The sequence below is a fragment of the Ailuropoda melanoleuca genome, chromosome 5, assembly GCF_002007445.2.
Source record: "Ailuropoda melanoleuca isolate Jingjing chromosome 5, ASM200744v2, whole genome shotgun sequence".
Lineage (NCBI taxonomy): Eukaryota > Metazoa > Chordata > Mammalia > Carnivora > Ursidae > Ailuropoda > Ailuropoda melanoleuca.
Window position 1 is genome coordinate 113,015,065 of NC_048222.1, and position 7,425 is coordinate 113,022,489.

General features: G+C 40.9%; 1 long non-coding RNA gene across 1 annotated transcript; it reads right to left on the bottom strand.

Moving 5' to 3' along the window:
• Window positions 1-225: 225 nt before the first annotated feature.
• Window positions 226-7,020, bottom strand: LOC117802423. Its single transcript, XR_004625830.1, has 3 exons — window positions 6,347-7,020; window positions 4,138-5,648; window positions 226-529 (listed from the first exon to the last, which is right to left on the bottom strand). It is a non-coding gene; the product is annotated as an uncharacterized LOC117802423 (long non-coding RNA).
• Window positions 7,021-7,425: the final 405 nt, after the last annotated feature.

The window sequence follows — 7,425 nt, forward strand, 5'->3', positions numbered from 1 at the left end:
CAGATTCCATCTTGCTTTACGTGATTCTCTAGCTTGCAAACTCCTCCTGCTTTTATGTCAATGGTGAAAAAAATATCAGCCATGATAATCCCTCAAACACCCTTATCAGACTGTGGAATGAATGCACCAAGGTGGGTGCCAAAGAAACCACCTCCAATTAGGGACAAAGCCCAATAAAAAGTGATTAGGATGCAAAATAATGTGAAACACCTTCAATCCCATAGTTAAGACAGAGGTATATACATTTATCAACACATATTTGTATTTGTAAGTAGGATCTGTGCAGATGATCGAGGTCAGATGAAGTAGGCTCTAATCCATCCAGTATGAACGATGTCCATAGAAAAAAGTCAAGGAACGTCTAAGATTATCAGAATGGAGAGAAAGGCTTAGAACAGATTTTCCTGCAGAGTCCTCAGAAGGAACCAAACCTGCTAACATCTGGATTTTGGACTTCTAGCCATTAGATTAAGACCATACATTCCCGTTGTTTAAGCCACCCGGTTGGCAGTCCTTCCTTATGACAGCCCTAGGAAACAAACAGTCAGAGAACAATAATACATCTTCCTCATGAAATTGTGAGGCGAATCCAACGAGTTAATAAATATAATATACTTAGAACACTGTCTAGCATATGGTAAGTCAATAAATACTGTTATTAATTATTTACTGCATCCCATTCAACACAACCGTAACATATATTCAAGTATAACACCAAAGGCGGGGACCAATAAAACAAGGCAGTTTACTCAAATTGCTTTTCATCATTTTCCCAATTGGCATTCATCATTCCTAGTTCTATGACTGAGAAAGAGTTTTCTCAACTTTCTCTTAAATCACACCTTATTTCTAAGTCTGGCAAATTTATGATATATATGTTCCCCACACTTAAGTGTCTCCCTTTTTTCGCACTAATTATAGTAGCCAACCCTCTCAGATCTCTGTTCCCAAATTTCTCAGAAAGATCTAACACTTTTACTTGAGATCCTTCTTAATCACAAAGAGGTTAACGTGTTATTACTCTCAAGGAGAGTGCAATTTGAGTAAGAATCAAAGTCTTAAGCTCAAGAATGGGCTCTACTATTGGAGAATTTTAACCTTAAGCCGGCAGTTGAATAGAATCTTAGAGAGCTGAGGGCAGGAAAGACGAAATTCAAGGTTTTCCTGAGACTTCTGAAGGCGCCCCCTCTTTCATAGGTCTAGGTTAACACCGTCTCGATTTTGTTGCTTCGACAATCAAACTTGGTAATAATTCAGTCAAAACATAATGACTTAGCCTATTACCATGAGTTTAGAGAAGAGGGACACAATGGGTATCTCTCATCAAATGGAAACCCACTTGATAGAAGTCAGAATCAAAGCATGTGATCGAGCCACCAGCTATTTAAGTATCAGCTTGAGGTAATTGAACGTAAAATTCCAGTGCCGTGTGGTCCCTACTTTGACTCCTGCATCAATGGCTTAAAAAATAGCTAAGCTCTATGGACAGTCAGAATTTTGTTAACCTTAAGTTAAAATTGGTGTACAAACCTCCCAGAGGACATACCAAATCAAGTCAACTGAAAATCATTCTATAAGCTGTATATCCCTCACGGTCCCAACAGAAAACAGATGGTAAGTTCAAATAGGGTAATTTAAGGAAAATTGAATTAAATAATTATTTACAAAGATACAGGCAGCATACAGGGAAACCCCAAGGGAAAATGTAGAACGTGGGGTTAAGAACTATAAATTGCCTCTGCCACCTGTAGTCTAGGGAACACACAGAGGGAGCAGCAATCAGAATCTGGAGCAGGCAAATCCTATGGAGAGGGCTCCCTGACATTCCACGCCTGCAGCCAGCTCCAAGCAACCACAGGGAAGGAACAGGAGGCTAAATACCCTATCTCACTTTCCTCCTCATTCTCTGATCTTTGGGCAATGTTCTCCATAGTTGTTCTAGTATCAAGTTTTAGAAGCCAGAAGACTAGAAATCTTACAGATAAAATGTCCCTCAGGTCAGCATCCAGGAGTACAGAGCAGAGAATGTGGGCAGTGGGTCAAAGAAGAGATACCTAGCATAACCTATGACCTTGGATACATCACAGGACCTCTTCAAGCCTGCATTTTCCCATTTTGGATCCCAGCAGCCAACCTAGTGCTAACTCAGAGTCAAAAGTTGAGTGAAATTGAGTCTGTAAAATTAGGTATTTAAGAGAAGTAAGTTCCATAGCTCCTTCCAACTTTAACATTCCCTGATTATTAATTTGTTCAGTGTCCTCAAATATTATTCAATAGTTATGGCCCGACCATAAGGAAGAGGTCACAATTGCTAAAGATGAATTTCACATCCCAGTCTTTAATGCTGTATTCTGTTATCTCTTCCATATAAAAATTCAAAAATAAATTGTTCAAGTGTTATTCAAAGATATGTCAAAAGAAAAGAGAGACCAAGATATTTAGTTGAAGACATGATTGTGTGATAGTAAAGGAGAAAAAAAATCACTTTGATTATAAAATTAGATACACTGAGGTTATTTTAGGCTTATAAAGGAATAACCTGTAATATGCCATAATAATGGGAGATTGGGAATATTTCTGGAAATATTCTTGCAATTTTTAGTGCTTTATTTCAGTAAATATTTTTGAGTACTGCTCTTGGTACTTTAATTAGTACTCCTACTAGAGGCTCACAAGTGTTTATTAAATCAAAAAAACACCACCAATTATTTATCAGAAATACATGGGTTAACATTTAGGTATACAATTAGAAAAAAGGTTGCTACTTATTTTATTTTCCACCAATGTTTCACTTAGAAATTTGCAATAACTCCTTAATTTAGGATTATATATTTCTGGCAACAATTTAATTTCTCAGTAATTGTTACACACATAGGTACCAATTGAATTGCTTAGATTGTTAGCAAAAACTAAGCCAAGAAGGGCCCTGTATTTTTTTCCAGATATTTATTTCAAAACCACTTTCTATTTCTATTCCTAAAGCTCCTTCACTGATAAATAAAGCACACAAAAATACTTTTTGATTCATCCCAACTCATTTTGCAATTAGCTTTCCAACCCCATAAATCTTAAGTGGGTACTTATTAATTTTTCCCCAAGGACTTATCCTTAGGGCTTTTGATCCTGAATTTACCCTATTTGATTTTGCCCTCTTTTCCTTAGTGAGTCCAATCCATCTGCTCCCTTGAATTGTTTTTTGTTTTTTTTTTTTTACTTTATTTTTTTTAAAGATTTTTTTATTCATTTATTTGACAGAGAGAGATACAGCCAGCAAGAGAGGGAACACAAGCAGGGAGAGTGGGAGAAGCAGGCTCCCAGCAGAGCAGGGAGCCTGATGCAAGGCTCAATCCCAGGACTCTTGGATCACTCCCTGAGCTGAAGGCAGACGCTTAAAGACTGAGCCACCCAGGCTCCCCTCTTGGATTGTTTTATACTTGTTGAGTGTTTGTATTGGGGTGGGGGTGGGGGGAGCTTCCCTTAATACTCCTCTAATTGCTTTTCAGTTTTCTTCTTCCCCTTCCCTACTCTTCATTCAATTTGTTTTTTATTCTTTTTTTTTAAAAGATTTTATTTATTCATTTATTTATTTGAGAGGGAGAGCTCGCAAGCGGGGGAAGCCAGAAGGAGAAGCAGACTCCCTGCTGAACACAGAGCCCAATGCAGTGTTCAATCCCAGAACCCTGAGATCATGACCTGAGCAGAAATCAACAGTCAGACGCTTTACCAGCTAAGCCACCCAGGTGCTCCAATTTCTTTCTTCATTATTACATAAACTTTCTTTTTTGGCAGGTCTTCAATGAGATACTCAATAGAATAAAGGGTCATAGAATTAACTGGTAAGACTGTCAGAATTTAGCAAAGTCCTTCTAATGTGTTCTTCCACTGAGTGCTCTCCTCCCCCTCACTATTTCAACTTCTTTTCCAAGGACTCTCTTTTCCAATGGGAAAATGATGTTCCAGGAAACCTAAAATGACTTTATCTGGCTTTCACTGCTATTTCGGCTGCACAGCTGGGGCTAGATCCCTGGAGCCCTGCTTTGCAATTAGATGATTTAACCTCAATTCTATTCTTTGTAACAAACAGCAAACAAGACCCATATTCCACTTAAATATTATAATTTGAAAAGAATTACATACCTGATATTCTTTCCTTGAAACACTTGGTTTATAAAGACATGGAAAGAATGTTCTATTCTGAGTGTGTCAGGAGCTCAGAGATGAGAGCTGATAAATTGTCCCCTGAAATCATTAAAAATGCTGTTAAAAAAGTCTGTTTGACATCTTAATAGGAAAATGACAAAATAAAATGTCAGTAATCCTGCTTCCCGTACCTAAGGCTCTATTAGACACACTCTAAATGATGGTGACTAACACCTGCTGTCAGGCACTGCCTTCACATGACATAAAAATAACTGCTCTAAATATCCTAAACAAAGTTGGAAGTGTGTGTCGGCCATCTGTCTGCTCTAATTGGTTTTTCATTAGAACCCCATGATTTCTTGAGATATATTTCAGTTTTGTCCCTCTGTTTCCTTAAACTGACCTCTGGGTGGTGGGGAGGACTGGCCACCTGAACAGGTGTGGGGCACTCCCCTTTAGAGGTCCTATAACTGAACTTGGACAGGTTTCAGTTTCCGATTGTTCAAGTGTCCAACATGGACCGATTCAGGTCAGAAGCCTGCAAAGTGTAGGTAGCACTTGTGGCAAGGCCCCCATGAGGCTCAGAGTCAACGCCCCTTCCGTGTGCACAGGCAGAGGTTCACTTTTGCTCCCCCAGAGTTCCGTGAAAGACCCGGTGGGGAGGAAATGTAACCAGCACTTGCTGAGCTCCAGCCGAGACTCGAGTTCTGTACTTGGTGATTTCTGTGCGCTACCATCACCCCCACCCACCACCCTACCTTCACCCCTAAATGGGAGGGCATTGGAGCAGCAGAGCCCTGAGCCACTGGGGCCAGGGGAGCCTTAGGGGCAGTTCTGATGGAGCATCACATAAGCTGTTTCCCATTTCTACTCCTGGCTTACCGAAAGCACTTCCAAACCTCTCCCACTCACAGACACAAAAAATCAAAAGATACTCGAGTTCAAAAGATCCCTGGAAAGTGAAAACAGATGCAAGAGAAAGGATGAAGGGCACAATCAGAAACTTACAACTCCCATGTTCCGTTAAAAGTCCCTAAAGTACAACCATATCACGCACCACAAGAACAGTGTGAAACATCGCAGAGATTCACACCAGCTAGAAAGTAGGCCCTTAGCCATACTGTTGAAGGACGTGTGATCTCCAGTTTCTTAGTGACAAGGAAGGAGAAACAGATCGCTCAACCCCCTGTGTTTCCTTGGCGGTTTGTCATATATCACTGCATATAAATATTCATAGTTCTCTTGAAAGAGTGCATTTCTAACATTCTCAATAAAACCTTTAGTAGTGGTCCTTGTAAATTCCATTATGAAAGATCCCTCTAGTATTTGCTATATACAGACACTTGGTGTCGGTGGATCTTCTCTGAATATTTTATCTGAGTAGAAGACAGGATTCCGGTATCCAGCATGGACCGTCTCAGGTCAGCATCCTGCAAACTGTCTGGCTATGCGACACGTTATGCCACCGTCCTCCAGAAGAAAGGGTAGACCAGGCTTCTCTGTAGTTCCTAAAGGAGGAAACAAGCAGCACATCTGTTAACTGCAAGACCACTTCACCAGATTATGTGCTCCCCCGCCGCCCCCAGCTGGCCAAGACACTGAGGTAAAATGGGACAAGGAAGAAAGGGGGGAAAGGAACAGGAAACTTGAAGAGGCCCACAGGTGAGCAGTCTGGTCTTTGAGCAACAGTTGAAGACAGCGAGAGTGATTCATTTATGAAAAGGGAGATGAGAGGCATTATATGCTTTCAAGTGTCTGAATGAAAAGGAAACGTATTTAAAGGATGCTCGGGGTGGAGGGTCCTCCAGTGTATCCCAAACCTAAGATCTGTGATGCTTTGGGAGAAATTTCAGACTGGCTAGAAAGATAGAACTCATCCTCATAAAAGAATATACGTTATATTTTAAAGTATCGTATCAAAGCCTATGAACTAACGAGTATGAGCAGAAAAAGAGCCAGGTATCAGGGAGATGGATTTTGATTACAGTTTTAATGACAGCGAGGGGGCTTGAAAAAGATCTATGCCAATACATCAAATGCACTTTTCTTCATCTTGTGTTGCACAAAGAATGGGTGATGCTCATCTCCCAAAATGCAACGGAGGTGTAAGGAGGCGGAGAGGTCTGGGTTCAGAAATAGGCGCCACCACCCTTTAGCTGTAAGACATTGGACAGGTTACTCATCTCCTGTAAACAAAGATATCTACCTTCTGGGGAAGATGAAAGCAGGTAACAAAGGTGATGGCCCATAGCACCATGCTGGAATATGGTAGATCAATACACACTTGTCCCTTTTTTTTTAATCTCAGGAATTTTAATCTCAGAAATCGTAAACTTCAATTTATTAAGTATTTATGAAGCTTTCAGGAGATGCCATGCTGTGGGACCCTGGGTACTAAAAAGAAATAAGTATAATGAGTATGATCCTTTTCACCAGCTTGAGTTACCCAGAGTTGGCTTGATCCTATATAATCACATTGGCAGGAAGCCCAGTAATTCCCTCTGGAGAACTCTCACCAGCCCCAACACAAATCATATAAAGATCCTGGAGGCTCACTGATTTCAAAAGGGGTTAGTCCATCTGCCAAATGAGTATGAGACACTGGGATGCATGATCAGACCACCAGTGCTTACTGATCATTGATCCATTACCCGGAGTGTAATCTATGGCAGCCTTTCCACCAAGGCCGCCAAACCCCCGCATGACCTATAAGGTTACCCCACACGTAGACCCCAAGGTTAGAGTTCTCTCTCTAGTGCATGAACATTGGCCAATGTTTTTCAAAGCACAACACTGTTTCGTGTGTGCTGGAACAAGTCCTCCCTCAGCCAAGGGAACCCTTGGGCTGTCCTCCATCTTGGCATTCAAGAATTCAGGAGCAAATGTCAACAAACTACAGTCCTGTGGGTCAGTCAATTCTGGCCCATTATCTACTTCAGTATGACTCACGAGCTAAAAAAGGTTTTCACATTATTTATTTATTTAAAGATTTTATTTATTTGAGAGAGAGAGCGAGCAATCATGAGCAGGGAGCAGCAGGCAGAGGGAGAAGCAGACTCCCCACTGAGCAGGGAGCCTGATGCAGGGCTCCATCCCAGGACCCTGAGGCCATGACCTGACGATCAACCGACTGGGCCACCCAGGCGCCTGGTGTTCACATTTTTTAATGGTTAAATAATACATATCAAAAGAAGAACACTATTTAGTGATGTGGTAAAATTATGTGAATTTCAAATTTCATTGTCTATAAACAGAGTCTTATTGGAATACAGCCGTGCTTATTCA